The 20675-nt window shown below is 38.8% G+C and overlaps 1 protein-coding gene across 1 annotated transcript in view; it reads right to left on the bottom strand.

Moving 5' to 3' along the window:
• WDFY3 (WD repeat and FYVE domain containing 3) overlaps positions 1-13951 on the bottom strand; it is a 301877-nt gene extending 287926 nt beyond the window's left edge. Inside the window, exon 1 of the mRNA XM_049790238.1 lies at positions 13893-13951. The gene's annotated coding sequence lies outside the window, so the exon portion shown is untranslated. The remainder of the gene's footprint in view (positions 1-13892) is intronic.
• Between the last annotated feature and the right edge of the window lie 6724 nt (positions 13952-20675).

A 20675-nucleotide genomic window follows, 5' to 3' on the forward strand; every position in this document is an offset into this window, starting at 1 on the left:
ATACACTGCACAGTAATTAATGCCAAGTTCACTGTAGACTTTAAGTCTTAAGTTGTCTATTTTTTACTCAGTTTCTATTTCCATATCTAGAACTTTCTCTTTTTAAACCAGTTTAAAAATGAGACCACCAAGAGACAAATAAATGCAATTTTTTAACTATCAAAACTGTAGAACTTCTAGTTAGTACAGACTTAAATGTGCAGAAAGACAGCTCTAAGAGTTGGAACCCAGACTTTGCTTGCAGGAGCCTTGAGTTCAATCCCCAAAATACCATGGTCACCCAGCATCAAGCGAGTGAAGTGTAGCTTATACCTCAAAAAGGGTGCAAAGTCAATTAACAGGAACTGGAAGAATAGGTCTTACTTGTACATACATAACACAATGCATCTCTAATTTTTAGCAATTAAACAAAGCCAACCATTTACCATTCTAATTTTAACTGGAAAACTATTTTTCAAATATCAAGAAAATCTGTCTTATAAAAACTTAATCTAAAAAGTACATTTAGGGTCCTACTCAACCAAAACGGAGGCTTGTCATCTAGCTGGGAGTAGAATGTGGAATATAGTAGAATAAAAGAAGCAGAACTTTTTTGTTGTTGTTTATTTTCCCTTTCCCTTCTTTAATTTTTTCTGAGGTAAGGCAGCCTCCAAAGCAATGCTCAGAATTATTTCAGTGAACTGAGCTTATAGATAAATGCCAGGGTCCATGGAAGCTATGCTGTTTGGACTGGTCCCAGCAATGTCGAGGGGGGGGGGGGGGAAGAGGGAGCATTGGTCATGCTCTGGGACCTTGAGTTTTCTATCCAGCAATGCTGGTAGGCCATGTGTCATCAGGGGTCAAACCAGGGTCACACATAGGCAAGGCAGACACCCCAGCCTCAGCACTATCACACTCTCCATCATCCTTTCCTTCTCTTCAGTTGTTGCTTTGTGTGTTTCTGTAATAAGCAAAAGTCATACACAAGCTTTGCTGAGGTGCTCACATTTCAGTTGTAGTACTTTGCACACTTCACCGCAACGCACAGGAGAGCGCCCACTTTGTGGTGGCTCACCGAACCCCAAAAAGCAGAACCACTGGTATCACACTTGGATAAGTAAAGCAGTGTTAGGGATCAAACCTGTGGCCTCTACCACAGTGCTATCGCCAGACCCCAAGACAATTATTTACCCATCATGCTGGACACAATCTTTTGATGGATGGCTTTCCTTTCCTTTTACTTTTGTGTAGTCTGTAGTGCTGGGAATTGAACTCAGGACTTCACACATCCAAGGCAAGTCCTCTACTGAGAGTTATTTCCCAGTGACAATCTCTAATTTTTATTGTTTTTGCTTTTTATTTTGGGGCCACATCCAGCTGTGCCCAGGGGCTTGCGCCTGACTTTGCACTTAGGGGATCATTCTTGGTGAGCTCAGGAGACCACATAGCATGTCTGCGATCAAACTGAGGTTGGCCTCATGTACGGCAAGTGCCCTACCCCCTGTTCTATCATTCCAGTCCTACATGCTCTCATTCTAGAACAGGAATAATAGAATAAACTAAGACAAAACAAAAAGACATAAACTGATAAGTTAGGCCCAAGGAAAGAATACAGGGCTAGGACACATGACTGACATGTGCCTGACTCCAATTCCTGGTACCATCTGCTCCCACCCTGAATATTGCCTAATGCAGCCCTGGAGACCCCTTAGTATGATGCTGCAGGTTCCTGAGCATAAATGGGGAGGTCCTGATGGTTCATGATACTCCAGTTATCTTCACAGCACCACAACCATGGACCCTAGAACTGAACCACCAGCTTCACTGAACAAGGCTGAGAGAGAGAGAAAAAAAAAAAAAAAGAGCCCTCATAGGTGAAAAGTGCATTATGTAGCAAACGTTAACAGTTTATTGGGGTTCACAAGACCAAAAACTAGTAAATCCAGGAAATTACAAAAGAACCTACAAATACTACTGTTACTGTCAGTGAGAGAAATGAAAACATCCCTGGAGACAGCTCCCAGGATGAGAGAGCAGAACCTCACAGTGCCCTTAGACAATGCCAAAAGGAACCCCAATTACCTACCTTCAAGTGTGGACTAAAAATGAAAAACGTTAAACTAAATACCCAAATGTAGACTTCACTTATGCGAAATATTGATCATCATTAGATGAAGAGCTTATTGTCTGTTATGCCTTCCTGCTTTCACTAAGATATTTTCAAAAGAATATTGGTAGTCTCAGCACATGGTTACCAGCAACTAGTTAGGAATGAAGGAAAAGATTATTATAAAATCCCAATATACTGCTTCAACTGTTTCAATATACTCAAACTGTTGTTTCAAATATAAACTATGTCCTTATAACCTTTATTATATGGTTTTTACATGGAGACTATAAAATAAATACAACATCATCTCAGCTTTAAAAAGTTATGTCACAAAAGAAATTCCCTTAAGCAAATTAGAATTTGAGTGTACTGTGTTGTTTTTGTTTGTTTGTGTTTTGGGGGCTACACACAGCAATGCTCAGGGTTTACTCCCAGTTCTGCCCTCAGGAATCACTCTTCATGGTGCTTAGGATGTTCAAGATTGAACCCGGGTTGGCCACATATAAGGCAAACATCCTGTACTATTGCTCCAGCCCCAAGTCTTCTCTATGTTGTACTTACACCTTGGCTAACAAACATCTGTAAATTGCCTCTTAGACTTCAGGTAAAATATATTTGCAAAGCAACAATTATAATGACCCACAGAGAACAGATAAGCATATAGACACAAAAATATACCTGTAATTAAATTGTTTTGCTTTTGCCTTAAATAGTGTAAATCAATGTTCTCAATTATTTTCTGTCATGCCCCCCTAGGAAGAAGAAAACATTTTTCACGCTCCCCGCGTGATGTAAATAGTATCTTTATTAAAAAAAAACTTTAATCTGCAAAACAAAAATATATAAAATAATTTGAGCTGATTTTTTAATCAGAGGTGATGTCTGGATTAATGGCTACAATGACCATGTTTTGCAATGCATAGGTTTTCAAAGCAGGGTTTGAAGCAGGATACAATCTATCTCTCAGCTCCAGAGATATACAGAGATATAAACATGGGGCTTAGCTTGTTATGACAGTGTTTGCTGAGGTCAAACATGCCCCCTTTAATGGAGCCTCCCACCACCACCACCACCACCATCACCCACCAACCACCCCCCACCCCTGGGAGGGCACACCCCACTACTTGAGAAGCACTGGTGTAAATCAAACTTTTCTGGGTGAGGCCAGACCTAGCAGTTTTCAAGTACTCATCCCTAAGTTACTAGAGAAGGTAAAAACAGGGCTCTTGCATGCAAAGCTTTCTCTCCACTCCTCTGGCTCTGTTCCTCAGCCCAAGCCAGAACCATTTTTAATTATATGATTTATGCACCGTGGTTTACAAGGTTATTATAATAAAGTATTTTTCCATAATTACAAAGTTATTCATGATTGAGTTTTAGTCAATGTACAACACTCTTCACCAGTGTATATTTCCCATCACCAATCTCCCCAGTTCCTCTCCAATCCACCCTCTCTACCTGCCTCTTGGTAGACATTTCTCTCTCTCCTCTCTTCTTTCTTTCTCTCCCCATCTTCCTTTCTTCTCTCTTCCTCTCTCCCTCTCTCTCCCTCCCCTTTTCTTCCTTTTAGACACTATGGTTTATAATAGTGATAATACTGAAGGGGTATCATGCATATCACTTTACGTCCTTTCACACCCAGTTATTGTCCAGAGTGATCATTTCCAATTATCATTTTCATAGTGGTCCATTCTCTGCCCTAACTGTATTACCCTGCTGTTTGTCAAACTAGAACTTCTAGAGACCTCTTAAGTTATTTAGCTGATTTATGATCATATAATTAGTCGTTACCTATTAATGAACTTGAGACTGTGAAGATGGTAAAGCTAAATGCCTGAGAGTGGCCAAGTGTGGTTGCCAAGATCACTAGAGAGCAGTCACTGAACTGTACGACTAGTTGACCAAAGTCTAGCAGCCTCGTTCAAATTTTCCTCTTCAGTAAAGCTGAAAACCCATGAATGTGGATCTTTTGACACAGTATTTTGACATAGTATAAATTGCTTAATTAATAATTTACTTTATAAATTAAAAAAATGATATAGCTGAAGTTAGATGAATGATATTTAAGTGTTAATATCATAGATGTTTAAATTTTTCTGTAAATTAAGTGAGTTGTTTTATGAGGTTTTCTTTGTGGGTTTTACTTTTCAGTTTTTGTTTGTTTGTTTGGTTGGTTGGTTGGAGCCACATTGGTGGTGCTCAGGACTTACTCCTGGCTCTGTACTCAGGGATCCTACTGGCCACATTGATGATCAAACCCATGCCAGGGATTGAATCCAGGTTGGCCACATGCAAGGCAAGCACCCTACCTACCCACTGCCACTCTGATACCTTTTATTTAGATTTTATGATTGGTTTTCTTTTTTTTTTTGTTTGTTTACTTGTTTTGCTACATCCAATGGAACTTAGGGTTTACTCCTGGTTCTGTGCCCAGAAATCACTCCTAGCAGTGTTTCAGAGATCATATATGTACAAGGTAAATACCTTACCCATGATTCTTTCTGGGTCCGTTTAAAACTTTTTAAAATAACAGTTGTTTAGTCAATCTCCTGTCTTACCATTTCTTATTGCTGACAATGCTACTGTGATGACCAGGGTTTGCACCTCAAACTAGGCAGTGTTTTCACACTTGCTGTGGAACTCACCCAGGTTTGCACACCTGCTGATGCAAACTTAACTATGTGATAGCTGTAGATCACACTCTTAAGCTGTGGCTCATGAGTTAGGATTCTACTGCTCATCACCGGCTGATGTAAAGCTCATTCAACAGACTACAGAGGTCAAACTCTCTAACTCCAGTATTTACATATCTTTTAAGTTGCTGTGCAGACCTTTTTGGTTCTTGTACATATCTCACTAAGAGTGTAAAAGGCTCATGGGCACAGAGCTACCAGGCCTAAACAGCAGAAGTACAGTCTCATGCCTAGTGCATGTGGCCACACTGGGGATTGAAACCTATAAACCATATGTGTGTGGTAGGAGTCCTAAACAACTGCACTATTCCTAAGAGATGCTGTGATGAGGACTTTCAAGACCTATTCTCTTAGCAACATTCAAACATGCAATACAGTATCACTGTAGTCAGTTTCTGAACTTATTTGTGAGAGACTGTACATTTGGACAATCTGTATGTCTTTAACTATCAAAATGCAATGTTAGATTTAGAAGGAATGAAATCAATTTACTGGATACTTCCTGCTTGCTTTCAGATTTATAAAATTCGGTAGAGCAGAAATAAGAAACACACAAATTAAGACTCGAATTTTTTCTTCTTTAAATAAATGTATTTTACATCAACAATACTTGAAATTAAAAAAACAAAACATATAATTCTCTCTTATTACCAAAGATGAAAACATGTGTTTTTTGCTGCCCAAATCTTTCCTTTAAAAGCTATGTAGTCTTTTTCAGAGTATCTTAGATTAAGGTAGACAAAAGGCAAAGTAACAGATATTTTTGTAAATTCTTACTTATTTACATTTACCCAATCTCTCTAATGTTTTCTTTTCTCTTTCAAATGTTTGAAACAAGTGCCAGAGTGATAGTACAGTAGATAGGGCACTTGTCTTGCACTCTGACAATGAAGGTTTTTATCTCTGGAAAGGCACAGAATCACCGAACACCCACCAAGAGTCACCACTAAGCACAGTCAGCAGTAAGCTATGCGTGCCACCAGATATGGTCCAAATATAAAAACAAAACGACAAAATTTTTATACATTTTTTAAGATTCCTATGGGTTCATCTTACCTATTTTCAGACCCAGCTCTCACAAGCCAAAGGGAGAAATATTAGAAAACTAAAAGACAAAGTAAAGCACACAGATAATAGCAACATGCTTTTTGCTAATATACACAACACTTTAAATATTTTAATAACTCATCCTTCTTCAATAATAGCTAGAATATAACTGAGAAGTCCATTCATTCAGTTCACAGATCATTTTCCCATTATGTTCCATTTAAATTACATAACCCTTCCTTCTAAATCCATAAACTAAAATCAGTTGAAAAGAGTTTTAAAATGCCTGCATCTACAAAGGTAAGCAAAAAGCTTACTAAAATTAATAACCTTGGAACATATCAACAAAATCTTAAAGTTTATCCATGCATAATGGTTTGCTTCAATTGCAAAACGTGTTTATTATTTTTTTACCTAAAGGTACATATTAGAGAAGAGGCTATTTTTCCACTCATTGAAAATGGGAAGGATCTTTAAGTGACAGGTTACTGAATAGCACTGGACAATCCTCCTAATGTGATATTAATGGGTTAATTCTCCTAGCTAGGTTAGATATAAAATATAATCGGGGCCGGAGAGATAGCATGAAGGTTTGCCTTTCATGCAGGAGGTCATCAGTTCAAATCCCGGCACCCCATATGGTCCCCGTGCCTGCCAGGAGCAATTTCTGAGCCTGGAGCCAGGAATAACCCCTGAGCAGTGCCGGGTGTGACCCAAAAACTACAAAAAAAAAAAATTAAAAAAAAATATAATCAAGATCACTTGCTGGGGGATTGGGGAGGATAAGGCAGATTAGCTGAACTCAACACACATTTAAGACTACCACTAGTTAACAAACAGAGAGAGTAAAATCATGATGACAAACAACTATCAAAACAAAGATAGAGGGGCCAGAGAATAGAACAGTGGTAAATAAGGTGCTTGCCTTGATTGCGGCCAATATGGGTTCAGTCCCCACAATCCCATGCGGTCCCCCAAGCACCACCAAAAATGATTTTTGAGTGCAGAGTCAAGAGTAACCCTTGGGTATCACTGGATGAGGCTTAAAAGCAAAGCAGAACAACAACATAAAAAAAAACCCAAAGATACGGAAAAGTATCTAAAGAATTCTCAAGGCACCTGTACTTGACTTCTATATTACTTGATATGATAACTATTCCCAAACCGAAATGTCTTTTTTTTGGGGGGGAGGGGGGCACATCCTGTGCCGCTCAGGGTTTACTCCTGGCTCTGCACTCAGAAGTCAATCCTGACAAGCTCTGGGGACCATATGGGATGCCAGGATTCAAACCACCTTAAGTCCTGTGTTGGCGCTGTTCAAGGCAAATGCCTTACTGCTGAGCTATAGCTCCGACCTGGCTGGCTGCTCAGAAATAGCTCCTGGCAGGCACGGGGAACCATATGGGACACCGGGATTCGAACCAACCACCTTTGGTCCTGGATCAGCTGCTTGCAAGGCAAACATCGCTGTGCTATCTCTCTGGGACCCTGGAAATGTCTTTTTAAAACAGTAAACATCTACCTAGAATTTCCAAAAGAAACAATTAGTTAAATGACCATATTAAATACCAAAAATATATAATTAGAACACTGCAAAGCCTAGAATTTAATTAAATATTAGTTAGATATCAATACATTTTCACCAAAATAGCATGCTAAATTTGTACAGGATACAATAAGTAGCTAGAAATCATTCTATTTCAAACATTTGTTACTACTTTTTCAGCAGAGGAATAAAATGTTTAAAATCCCAGTATTAAGCATTCTTAGACTGTCTTAAAATATAAATTTGAATGTAGTAAGATACAAGATGTCTTTCTTCATGAGTATGCGTAGAAAATAGAGTAGCTATTTTAAATACTAAGTTTGAACCCTTGATCTATCTACCTTTCTAAAAGCATAAAATAAGAGTAGAATTAATTTCATAGCATTATTAGTAAGAATAAATGGTGTAAATGTAAAAAAAATCTAGAAACCTAAATGTTCATTAAATGCTATTAAATAAGAGAGCATTTTCAAGTATATACTAAATGCTCTTTTGTTTTGTTTTTGGGTCACACACAGCAGCACTCAGGGGTTACTCCTGGCTCTACACTCAGAAATTGCTTCTGGCAGGCTTGCGGGTCCATATGGAATGCCGTGATTTGAACCACCACCCTTCTGCATGCAAGGCAAACACCCTATCTCTCCGGACCCTAAATGCTCTTTTAAAAAGGATAATTTGAGGCCTGAGAAATAGTACAGCAGGTATAACTCTCACCTTGCACAGAGTCAACCTAAGCTTTATCCCCAGTACTTTAAGATATGTTCTGCTGAATACCACAAAGAGTGATCCCTGATTACAGAGCCAGGAATAAGCCCTGACCACTGCCTGGAGTGTCACCTACACTATCCATCCACCCACCCCCACAAAAATATAATAATAAAGGATAAGTTTCCATCAGATCAATTTTTCTAAAATCTTTCCATTGATTAAAGGATCAACTAATGTTGGAAAAAAATAGAACTTACAAAATATTTAAGAACAGGGACAGGGGCAATAAAACAGTGGATAGGATGTTTGCACAATGCCAACATAGGTTTGATCCCAGGTATCCCATATGTTTACCCAAGCCTGTCAGGAGTAACCGCTGAGCACCACTGGGCGTGGCCCAAAAAACAAACAAACAAACAAACAAAAAGTAAGAACAAATGCATAATAGTAAACTAAAGTGGGAAACAAGAGGGGATCTATATAGTAAAAAATTACAAGATACTGTCCAAAGAAATGGATGACATAGAAACGAAAAGATGTTCTTATGTCCTTTGATCATAAATTAAAATGAAGAAAATTTTCATTTTCTTTTTATGAAGAAAATTTTTCTAAAGCTATTTACGAATTCAGTTCAATGCCTGTCAAATTTCAAAGGTATTTTCCAAGGAAAGAGGACAAACCATGCAGATCTATAGAACGAACTACAAAAGTTTTCAGATCACCAAAGGGACCCTGGGGAGTGGGGATAAGAGGAAAGAAGAGGCATCTTGATCCCTGATTTCCCTATATTACAAAACAATAATCAAAACATTATGTGAATAGAGCAAAACATACAAACCAATGGAATAGAATTGAGCCAGAAAGTAAACCTAGACATACACAGACAATCACGACAGAAGAGCCAAGACCATACGCAATGGAGAACAAAAAGCCTCTTCAATAATTGGTGCTGGGATCTGGAAGTCACTTGCAAAAAAAGAAAGAAAAAGACAGAAAGGAATGAATCGAGATCACTATTTAACATCACATGCAAAATGTATTAAAGATTCTGATAAAAGACCTGAAACCATAAAACACGCTGAAGAAAAACAACTGTGGCATCAAAACTAGAGATGTCTTTGGAAATTTAATTCTGATGACGAAGCAATCAAAATCAAAATAAATAAATGAAATCACATCAAAATGAAGAGGGAAACCACTATAAACACAAAAAGGAATTTATGACGGGGAGAATTTATATGAACATTTTATGTACAAAAGGTTTCATTTGTCCAAAATATTTAAGAACTCATAAGATTCAACAACAAAGACAAAATACAAAAAAATGACAAGATTTGAACAAGCTTTCTTCTCCAAAGAAAATATTCAGTTTACTGATAAACACATGGAAACTTGACAGAACTTATACTTTCTTCTCTAAACATTTTGAAATTAGTTATTTCATACTTTATTTCAATGTATATATTCAAGTAACACTTCATTTAATATAAAAAGGCACCCTTCCCCTTCAAAATATGATTCCAGACTAGATTATAAGTCTACATGCAAAGAAGACAAAGAAAATAGCTTGAGAGCTTATATTTTAAATTCTCCCCTCTCTTATTTCTTCTCCATATATATAATTTCTGCTGCAGAATATTTTCACCATAAAAGTTCTTAAAAAGAGAAGACATTTTCTTCATTTTCAGGAGGTAGATTCATATGCAGTGTTTACAGGTAATGTTGATGCCTGGCTAAATTAAGGAGCAGAATGTTCCTGAGCAAGAGACTTTCTCCAATAGTCTCTAAATTTATATTCAATCCTTTTTCTTTTCTTTTTTGTTTTGTTATTATTTGCTTTTTTGTTTTTTGTTTGGGGCCACATCTTACAAAATTCAGAGGTTATTCCTGAATCTGCACTTGTGCTTACGGAGTCATACGGGCAGCTAGGGATCAAACTCAGGTCAGCCACATGCAAGGCATGAGGCCTTACCTGCTGTACTATCATTCTTGCATGATCATTGATCCTTTCTCTATGAGAAGTTAAAGGGGTCACAGTCATCCTACTGGCAGATTAAAATACCCCAAAAATGAACTTAGTAGAGGCCTACATAAAACTGAGATGAAAGGATATCCAAAGAACATAGGGAAGAGGACCAACAAGACAGATCCCATATTGGACATATTTACCTTCCCCAGGTAAAATCCAAACCAAATCCAGAAGAGACTGGCTAGGGATTCTAGTTTAAAATGATAAACTGACATCCTACTGTTCTTTACTCTTAAATATCATAAATGATTATATAAACTCCTCAAACCCATAGCAAAAATAGTCCAAATTTTCTCCAACACTTTCACTCCATTTCCTATTAGTAATTTAAGGGTCGCACATATTCATATCTCTATGCATACTCCATTCTACTCCTCAAATGCTAGCAAAATAATAAAATAAAATCAATCAACTCAACACTATAATCTTTAGCAGGACATCATTGTCTTCATATTCTCAAGCTTCAAAAATTCTGAAGTAGAAATGTATTAAGGCTGATGTATACAACAGTAAATGGCAAATAAATTTTTATTTACTACATCCTAAGTAATGATAGGTACTTTGCAAGAGAATTTTATTTTAACTGGGACCAAATATTAAGGTAAAACTACTTGCCAGATGCAAGAAAAATATTAGAAACGAAAGGTAGTATTTTAAGGTTCATAAGAAGAAGAAAATAGCAAAGTGTGTTTGTGATGAGAGGAAGGCAAATAATCAAACAGGTATTTCTAAACTAGCTGTGTAACAAAGACTGAATAAGATATATTTTAAAAAAAGCATTTCTATTTGCTTTGCTTTTCATTATCTGAGGAAGTAGTTTTGAGTACTTAACAAATATTACCTCTAAATACCAATCCTACAAGAATAGTTATTATCTATCCCATTTTTTTTTAATGATTCTATTTGGGAGGAGATTTTTTTGGAGTCACACCCAACAGTGCTCAGTATCATAGTGATGCCAGGCTCTGAACCAGGTTGGCAGCCAGAGCAGCATGCTATGCAAATGCTTTAATGTTGGTACTCTCTCTGTACTACCTCTTCAGTGCATCAATTACATATTTTTTAACAGAGTGATCTATCTCTAGAAATTAGACATCAGGCAGCTGGCAAGAGGCCAGCATGTGAAGAAACTGAGGTAAAGCAAGAATAAGTGGGGATTTTTTTTTCGTTTGTTTGTTTTATATTTTATTGAAAACATTCTGATTTATAAAGTCCTTCAGAGTTGGGTTTGAGGCATACAATGAATCAGGGCCAATCCCACCACCATTGTCCACCTCCTTCCACCATGTTCCCAGAGTGTATCCCAACCACCACTCTTTGTCCCCAGCCTGTCAGTATTAAGTTTAAATTGTTAGAGTTTCGGTCTCTAGATTCCATTATTATTGACTTTGGCTTGGATATTAAGTCCTGTCTTTTTTTTTTCTAATCTCCACCAATGAACCTGATACTAACTGGAACCTGGCCCCCATATTTTCGTATTTGCATTTCTTCTCCACCACTCAGTTTCTTTTCTTTCCATGCTATACTCTGGGGCTAAGGGTGTTCAAGACAACTCTCATTTGAACCACTGAATTTCTTCATACAGTTATTCTAAATACTACATATAAGTGATATCATTCTGTATTTATCCTTCTTCTGGCTTACTTCATTGAACATACTATCTCCTAAATTAGAGGGTCAGGAGAGCTCAGCAGTAGAGAACATGAAGACAAGGATTCCATTTTCTGGTATTGCAAAAAGAAAGACCTAGGTTTGATTTCCAGGACCCTATATGATTCCAGGAGCCTAGGAGTGATCCCTGAGTGCAGAGCCAATAGTAAGTCCAGAACTCTGGAAGTCCAGCTGTGGAAGGAGAGAGGGAGGTAGAAGAAGGAAGAGAGGGAGGTGGAAGGAAGGAAGGAAGGAAGGAAGGAAGGAAGGAAGGAAGGAAGGGAGGGAGGGAGGGAGGGAGGGAGGGAGGGAGGGAGGGAGGGAGGGAGGGAGGGAGGGAGGGAGGGAGGGAGGGAGGGAGGAGGAAGGAAGGAAGGAAGGAAGGAAGGAAGGAAGGAAGGAAGGAAGGAAGGAAGGAAGGAAGGAAGGAAGGAAGGAAGGAAGGAAGGAAGGAGAGAGGGAGGAAGGAAGGAAGGAAGGAAGGAAGGAAGGAAGGAAGGAAGGAAGGAAGGAAGGAAGGAAGGAAGGAAGGAAGGAAGGAAGGAAGGTAGGAAGGAAGGGAGGGAGGGAGGGAGGGAGAGAGGGAGGGAGGGAGGGAGGAAGGGAAGGAGGGAGAGAGGGAAGGAGGGAGGGAGAGAGGGAAGGAGGGAGGGAGGGAGGGAGAGAGGGAGGGAGGGAGGGAGGGAGGGCCAGAGTAAAAGCACAGTAGAGCATTTGTCTTTAACTCAGCAAACTGAAGTTCAATTCCCAGCAATCCTGTATGTTCACCAGAGTGGTGAACCCGCCAAGAGTGATCCTTGAAATAGAGAGCCAAGGGTAAGCCCTGAGCATTGTGGGAGTGTGGCACAAACGCAAACAAACAAAAAAGAAAATGAAAAGCAAAGCAAATAGAAATGCTTTTTTCCTTATCTACTATATTCAATCTGTGTTACACAGCTAGGTTAGAAATACCTATTTGATTATCTGCCCCCTCTCATTACACACACACTTTTTACATTTCTTCTCCTCTTGAACCTTAAAATACTACCTTTCATTTCTAATATTTTTCTCGCATCTGACAAGTAGTTCTGTCTTAATATTTGGTCCCAATGAAAATAAAATTCTCTTGAATGAAGTATTGTTAATAGCTATATTTTAGGGGAAATAATTTCAAGCATGCTCAGAGAACAAAACCAAAGAGTCACAGTGAGATTTCAGAATGAAACTGTGAGCTTACCCATGCCGCAAAAACAGTGAGGAGGGGAAGGGGGGGTGGGGGGCACCTGAATGAAAAGATGGACTCTGTTCTCAGAATCTGGGGAGTGTGGAATTTCATTAGATTTTCTTTGGCCAATGACCAGATACAGGACACAGGAGGAGTCAACCCTACTTTCATCACAAGGGAAGGGCATTCAGAAAGCCAAACCCCAGAGAGCAGATGACAAACCAAGCACAGGCCTTCGGCTGAGAGCTGGAATGAAACTTGACCAGCCACCACAGATTCCTCTTGAATCACCTCACCGCTCTACTATCTCTGGGTGTCCCCCTGGACACTCTCCCAAATCTGATAAATCCTGTTTATCCTTCATCTAATTTTAAAGAGTCACTTGCAATCAACTGAAAACTAAGAGAGAAAAAAAAAAAAAAAAGCATCTTCTCTAAACCTGAAGAACAGAGATATTATTCAAAATTTGAACATTTTAGTAAAAGCTAAAGCAAAGTACCATATTAAGATTAAGGCAAGTAGGTAGAGGCAGTACTTGACACTGCCGTATGACATAATAAAATCAATAACGCTTAATAAGACAATTGAAATTGAAAATAAGATATTCCAATAAATTTTTTTTGATTCAGAAAAGGAGACTTCCTCAAATTTTAGAGTGATCTTTGCTTGTTAATCCATGGTAAAATATGATTACAATCCATCTCTTTTGAATCATAGTCTTGCTACAATGCAAAAATAATTCTGTTCCTGATTCCATGTTCAAGTTTATGCTATAAACATAACAAACTACCGCCAGAGATGCTCAGGAGCCCCCAGGGCTATACCCACCAGAAATGGGGTACATCGTGCCATAACCTGAATAATCGCCAGCCGCATTCTGCCCTTTGAGCATTCTCCATAGCCGCAAACACAATTCTCAAACTGACCTGATTGTGTGACCCACGCTGGCATGAACTGTCCGGGACCAGTAGGAACAGCAGGCACTTTCTTGTTGAAGCAAATGCAGAGACGTATTACACCTGTGTGGGAAGAAAGACAAAGGAAATCCAAATTATGATCAAAGGAAGCCTTAGAATCATGAATCATTACTAATTTCTCTTTTGTCTCCTTATTTGCTGCCAGTGGCTTAATAATAAAAGCATCCTATTTTATTTTAGACAAATTTAATTTTATTTCATTTGCAATGAAACTGCCTTGAAGAAGAGCCAGAAAGATAGCAATGATCACTTGATTTTGCCTATTTGTCATCACCAGGAACAAGCAAGTATTAGGATAAAGAAGGAGAAATGTTGGGGCCGGGAAGGTGGTGCTAGAGGTAAGGTGTCTGACTTGCAAGCGCTACCATAGGACGGACCGCAGTTCGATCCCCCGGCGTCCTATATGGTCCCCCCAAGCCAGGAGCGACTTTTGAGCGCATAGCCAGGAGTAACCCCTGAGCATCAAACGGGTGTGGCCCAAAAACCAAAAAAAAAAAAAAAAAAGGAGAAATGTCAAGAGTAAGTTAGACTACACTGTATTTTCTGAAGCCATTTTGTATATTGTCTTTTATGATTAATAAAAAGGGGGCATTAATGAGGGGGCATAAAACAGGGCATTTGGGTCACATTTTGCTGTGCTCACAACTTAATCCTGACTCTTTACTCCAGCATCATTTCTGGCAGGGTTTGGTAAACCATATGTAGTATTAGGGATCAAAACTGGGCGAGTTGTGTGCAAGGCAAGAGCCTAATGCTCTCTCTCTCTGGTTACTACAATTTTGTTGCTTTTTTTTTAATTCACTCAGAAATAAATGCTGCAATATTATTTCAACACGTTTCAATTTAGGTATCAGTTTTAAGCACATTTTTTAGTTTATTCTGTTTTGGGGTCACATGAATGGTGATCGGGGCTCATAGCTCTGCACTCAAAGATCACTTCTGGAGGACATGGGGGACCTTATGGGATGCTAGGATCAAACCTAGGTTGGCTGAGTGCAATGCAGCAATGCAAGAAGCCTACCCACTATACTATCTCTCCAGCCCCAAAGAGATCACAATTTAGACCAAATTCTCCTTTTGCCCCTGATATTTTACTTTCCTCTTTTATTATTTTTTGTAATTTCATGCTCTGGCTGCCATCAAATTAGAAAAAAATCAATTACTGTCTCAAAGGATGGCTTTGAATGTATATTCATCTAGGTATGAAAATCTAATTTCAAAACTAAGTTCTGTAAATGAGAACTCTCAAGAGATTTGGGCTGCACAGTCTTCACCAATGTAAAAGTGTTAACCTTGGGGCTGGGCAGTAGCGCAAGAGGTAAGGTGCCTACCTTGCCTGCGCTAGCCTTGGACAGACCGCGGTTCGATCCCCCGGCGTCCCATATGGTCCCCCAAGCCAGGAGCGACTTCTGAGCGCATAGCCAGGAGTAACCCCTGAGCGTCACTGGGTGGGGCCCCCCCAAAAAAAAGTGTTAACCTCTTTATCCTAAGTCTTTAACTTGAATTTCTAACACCTAACATGGAAACTGTGTGGGGTAATATTTAAGAACTTTAAAGTCATATTCCTTGGCTTAGAGAAAAAAGTGAGGAAAAAAGGTAAATTTTCCAGACAACTCAAAATTTTTAGGATCTCTTTCCAAGGGTCACATTACAAAATGAAGAGTAATAAAAAGCTAAACATGGAAGGATAACATTATAGTGGGTTTTGAGTAAGTCATTTTAAAAAACAATCAGGTCACTCTGATAAATAGAAATCTATTGGGGGGGGGGGATGAGGAAAAGGCAAAAAGTCACATAAAATTTGAATCACTCCACATGCTGACCTTAGCTCCTAAGACTAAAAATTCCAGACCCACACTTAGCCATGTCCTGGAATCTATGCTTGATCTACTATGCTTGATTTTCCTGGGATCGTATCAAAAACTAAGCTTTTCACTTTGGTACTAAATGTTTTTTCCCTGCGAAGCTATACTAAATTTCACTTCTTACTCCTACACCATCAGTTTCCTCTTTACAAAATAGCAAAACAAAAGGAAAAATTTTTTTTAAATTACATAATTTAAAAATAACAGCACGTGTTTCAACTTCTTTTTCTCCTTCATCTCCCAAATCGATGATGAGAGCCTCTAGAAGGATTCCATCCATTTTTGGAGTATTAGACTCTTACCCCAGTTTATTTATCTTCTCTTTTTCAGGCAAAATCATGCAACTTGAATTAGCTAGTCCTGCCTACAATTAGAGGGGGAGATAAGGGAGGCATTAAGACCAAACAGGGGCAAGACTACTAAGTAGTGGGTTGGATACAGAGGGGACCACATATTCTAGCCGCCCTGGGGGTGAGGGAAGAGGAAATGGGAGGTAGGACAAAAACGGAGGTGTAGGGAGGACAAATTGGTGATGGGTATCCCCCCTGATTTTATGTAAATATGTACCTAAAATGTTATTGTCAACAATATGTAAGACACTATGATCAAAATAAAAATTATATATATTATAAAAAAAAAAAAATAACAGCAAATCCGCTGATCCCATATACCCTTCAAGTTATCTGATTCCCTTCCCTTCCTGCAAAAGTCATAAAAGAGTTGTCAAGTATTTGGCAATTTAAACCAAACATACTCCAATCTGATTTCACTCCCTAATACACATCTAAAACCTAAAGGGTGATCACCAATTAACTTCCTATTGTTAAATTCAAAGGTCAGTCGGTTCTTTATTACAGGCCTGGCTACAATATTAGCAGAACTCATCAAGCCCAATACACTTTTTTTGTTTTTGTTTTTGTGCGGCAGTGCTCAGTGGTTACTCCTGGGAGGCTCCGGAGTTCATATAGGATGGCGGGAATAGAACCCAGATCTATCCTGCATAGGCCGGGTGCAAGGCAAATGCCCTACCGCTGTGCTATCTCTCTGGCCTCCCCATACACTTTATCTGCAGAACAAATATTCTCCAGGTTTCATGTCATCTTACTAATCATTCCTCAGTTTCCTTGCTTCATTTTGTTTTTACTGTCCCTAAAGTTCAAGCTAGTACCCTCTTGCTAGTCCATCAGTAAATACAACTGGATCTACTTACTAAATACCGTCTAGAATATAAACAATCCACACCACCTACATAAAGATTATGATAAACTGGGGCCAGAGTGGTAGTACAGCGGTAGGGTGTTTGCCTTGCATGCAGCTGACCCAGGATGGACACGGCTTTGTTCCCAGTGTCCCATATGGTCCTCTGAGCCAGGAGCAATTTCATCTTTTTTTACAATCTATTATTTTTTAATATAAATCTTTATTTGAGCAACATGATTACAAGCATGTTTGTAGTTGGGTTTCAGGAGTGATTTCTGGAAATTTTTTTTTGGGGGGGGGTCACACCCGGCATCGCTCAGGGGATACTCCTGGCTCTACGCTCAGAAATCGCTCCTGGCGGGCTAGGGGGACCATATGGGACGCCGGGATTTGAACCGATGACCTTCTGCATGAAAGGCAAACGCCTGGGCCCGGAGAGATAGCACAGTGGTGTTTGCCTTGCAAGCAGCCGATCCAGGACCAAAGGTGGTTGGTTCGAATCCCGGTGTCCCATATGGTCCCCCGTGCCTGCCAGGAGCTATTTCTGAGCAGACAGCCAGGAGAACCCTGAGCACCGCCGGGTGTGGCCCAAAAACCAAAAAAAAAAGAAAGGCAAACGCCTTACCCACCATGCTATCTCTCAGGCATGAGTGATTTCTGAGCGCAGAACCAGGAGTAACCACTGAGAACTGCTGGGTACCCCACGCAAAAGAATTTTTTGAGAAACTTACTTTCATTCACAGGGATTTTTCTCATTGTTTATAGAAACTATTACCCCAACTTCTACCTTTGATATCATTTTTCAGTGCTTTGGTATCAAAATCGTCAGGGTAAACTCAACTTTTTTAATCTATACAATATAGTTAGTGTCCAAAATCTCTCAAGTAAAAGCCAAACTTTAAAAATAGCACCATATACAATAATATAGCAGCTAAAGTACTTTGCATACAGCTAACTAGGGTTCAGTCCCTGGCATCACATATGGTCCCCTAAGCCCCACTAGCAGTGATCCCTGAGTACTGCCAGGTGTGGCCCCCAAACCAATAAACAAATTAGCACGAGAGAACCTATATAATTGGCCCCCAATGTCTCTGATCTACTCCCTACTCATATAATTTTTTATTACTTATATAGGCTAGGCATACTCCTACTTTAATGTCTCTATTATTCTCTGCCTACATGCTATTCCAAGAGATGATTATCCCTGCATGTTTTACTCTCTAGCTTATTTTTTAGTGAAGCAAAATTGTTTTTATTGAAAGAAATTTACTTGGAAAGTTTTGAAAGCAGGGAAAGAAGAATAAGTACTCAAGAAAGAACATGGGCTTTTTTCCATAGTGATGAGTGGGGAAGAGAAATACATATTCAGGAGCAAATTTGAGCTTTTACAGAGTGGGAATAGTCTCCGGAGCTAATTTCAAAACATTGCTCAAAAGCCTCCTGGGAAAAAATCTTTCCTATCTACTCTATTAAGACCTGTAAAAGGACTTTCCCCAGCATCGTATTATCCTTCACCTACTTTTCTAATGTATATATTTTTTCTAATGTTAGTAACATTCATTCATTCAGTCACTTCCATTTCTAGTTTTCTTTGTGGTCCCATAAAAACATAAAATCAACAAGGGCAAGAGTCTTTTAATTGGATGCTTTATCACCAATGCGTACGGGGGTATTGTCATATAGAGGGTATTCAGAAACCCCCCTTTTTTAAATAAAAAGATGAGTCATTAAATTACTTAGAATGGAAAATGAGAACTCTTCAATTAACAAAAGAGATGATCTAAATTTTAATCAGGGTAATAGCTAGATTCTTGATATAAAGAAATTATCTTATTTCAACAAATAAGTGATTAGCAATTATAGTATCAGTAGTTATTGGAACTAATAATCCTATAAACCTCATAATATTACTATGGAAAACAATTTTCAAAATAAATCTAGGTTTTAGAGTTTGAATACCAGTAACTGATATATTTTCTATGATTGTAAAGAAAATTTAACAGCAGGGCTATGACTACAGTTAACAGGTAAATAACCATTGCATGGGTCCATAGAGTTAGTATAGCAGATATGGTGCTTCCTATGCATACAACTGACCTGACCTAGCACTCCATATGGTCCGCTAAGCATTACCATGTGTAATCCTTGAGCAAAGAGCCAGAGTAACCCCTGATCACTGCCAGGTGTGGCCCCAAACCAATTTTTTTTTAATTTTAAAAATACTCATTGGAGGGTCTAGAGTGGTGGTGCAGTGGCAGGGCATTTGCCTTACAGGCGGATGACCCAGGGCAGACCTGGGTTTAATCCCTGGTGTCCCATATGGTCCCCCAGCCATGACTAAGCCCTGAGCGTCACCGAGTGTGGCCCAAAAACCAAAACAAACAAACAAAAAAAATCTCATTGAAGAGGGGGGGAGGGAAGAAGACAGGTATAGGGAAGAACAGGAGGGAAATCTGAGACATTAGTGTTAGGAAATGTGCACTGGTGAAGAAATGGATGGGTGTTGGGCAGTGAATGACTGGAACTAAATCAGAATAACTTTGAAACTGTAGCTCATATTAATTAAATTTAAAACGTTTATTTTTAAAAAATAAAACAAAAAATACTCGTTGCAAACTTGTTTGGTTTCAGACAAAGAACCAGGCTCTTCATAAATATGTAAAATATAAAAATAAAGGGCAAATTTTTTTAATGTTTTAAATATTTTATCTGGATATAACTGGTTTTGGTGAAACCAAAAAAATAGAGATTCCAGAAATAGAAATCTAACATGTGGTCAACAGTTTCATTTCCACAGAGGTCACCCTTGGCCAATAGCTCAGTCCATAAGTCTGAGCCTGAAGTTCTGGTACTCAGAACTTCAATGTTTCAATGGTGCTTGGGAACTGGACTCATCTGTGTTCTATTATCTAACAGTCTTCCCACCCCTCAGTTAAAAAGGATTTTTGACTAAGATGTCATGCAAATGTTCTGAGAACGGAAAAATTCGCTCACTCTGTAGTGTCCAAACAGCTGGATATACAAATACAAAACCCAAAAAAACTCAATCATATGTCAGATATAAAGTATAACTCAAAATGGAATACAGGGTTAAATGCAAACAAACCAAGAATTATAAAAATATCTAGAAGAAAACAGTGCAAAATCTTTTGGTCGGGCACAGAACTCTTGGGTAAACAATAGAACATACAGCACAAACCAATAAAGAAGCAACTAACAAATGAGACTTCCTCAAAATTAACTCTGTACTTCCAAACACAGTTTTACAAATGTAAAAAAAGGAACCCTCAGTAGTAGCATGCCTTACTTACCCTAAAGAGACAAGGCCATGAGCTGGACTCTGGCTACTCCCTTCATCTGAGAAGCAATCCTGATGGCACCATCATTTGTCACTTCAAACCCACAGGAAAGGAAATGATCTTTGTTGCCTACAATCATGTGTATGTGAACTCATTTAAATGTGAGCAGTCTCCACTCCTGCCCAGCAACACAATTTCCAATAGTGTGCAAGTTATAGCCATGTGCTTTTGCAAGTGTGATAACTTCCCCGCCACTCTATCAACAATGAAGGTAAGAGAGAAGGGAAAATAAAAAGGCTCCTGACTGAGGAGAAAAACTAAGTAATAAGCAGCCTACTCCCAATTATTTTTGTAACAAGAGTGCACCT

Source organism: Suncus etruscus, chromosome 16 (genome assembly GCF_024139225.1).
Source record: "Suncus etruscus isolate mSunEtr1 chromosome 16, mSunEtr1.pri.cur, whole genome shotgun sequence".
Lineage (NCBI taxonomy): Eukaryota > Metazoa > Chordata > Mammalia > Eulipotyphla > Soricidae > Suncus > Suncus etruscus.